Raw genomic sequence first — 1,230 nt, forward strand, 5'->3', positions numbered from 1 at the left:
ATACCAAGAGTGCTATGATCAATAATATAATAGTACATTTTGGTCCTTCGAGCCGGATATAGCAAAATTGCTATATCAGTGTACTTCACTAATATAAAAGTACATTTTGGTCATTTGTAGATATGTTTCTGCATCCTGTATCCTACTTCCGTAAAAATTTATTTGTTTTTGCAAGTCTGTCACCTGTCCTTGGGACTTTACAAGAACTTGAGGGATTACCTGTTGATGCATTACAAGAATTCAAGCTATCATGAAAACTATTCTTTGCAGATTCTTTTTTTTCGATTTTTTGAAGTTCCGGTTCGAAATCAATTTTTATTGATATATGATCATTTTGTAATCTCATATATCGCCCATCCTGTTCCTTTAGTTCCTTAATATTCTTACCATATTCATCGCATTTATTTTTATATTCAACCACATCGGATCAGTGGACGTAGTTGCATCATCATGGAATATGGTAGTATACTTTAACTTAAACTCATTTTTCGACACAATAAAACAAGCAGATAGAATTTTAATCACAATGAGTAAGACTTGTGAAAATTTACAAACTTTTGAAGGGCAGTGTAATCGGCTTTTAGACACAATGAAACGGCAAGTTGAGAATATGAAGAACACGAATCAATATCTATTTCCACAAAATATTAAAAGATCTAAAAGAGCACTATTTGAATTCATTGGATCGCTGCAACATATCTTTTTTGGAACAATGAATGCAGATGATAGGAGGCAGATTACATATGTAAAGCAGAGAATAAACTTTTAGCTTTAGAGAATGTTGGTACACTACCATCTATTTTGTGAAGAGCATGATGCAATATTTTGACAAAATCCTCGCAGCTGAAGACAATACTGCGACGATACAGTTTAGGTTGTGAAGTAGGATTGAAGAGACTAGGATAAATATGGCCATTTGGTAACCCATATGGATAGAGGAATTTAGAAATGAGAGAGCGGCGATAAGAAGTCAAAGGTTGACCATAAGGCTCATTATAGTTGGTGAGTAATTTTTCCAGTTCAGAATGGACAAGATACTGAGGATAACCGTTGGTATAGAACCGAACAAGACAGTCAGCAAGATCTACGGAAAGGAAAGTATCGCTAGTGCGATAAAATACACGACGCAAATGAGTAGAGAGTACAGATTGCTTAACTTTAATGGATGTATGTGAAGTATAATGGGTCAAACGCATGGATTCGGTGGACTTATGATAGACATTTACTAAG

The sequence above is a fragment of the Teleopsis dalmanni genome, chromosome X (genome assembly GCF_002237135.1).
Source record: "Teleopsis dalmanni isolate 2A chromosome X, ASM223713v2, whole genome shotgun sequence".
NCBI lineage: Eukaryota > Metazoa > Arthropoda > Insecta > Diptera > Diopsidae > Teleopsis > Teleopsis dalmanni.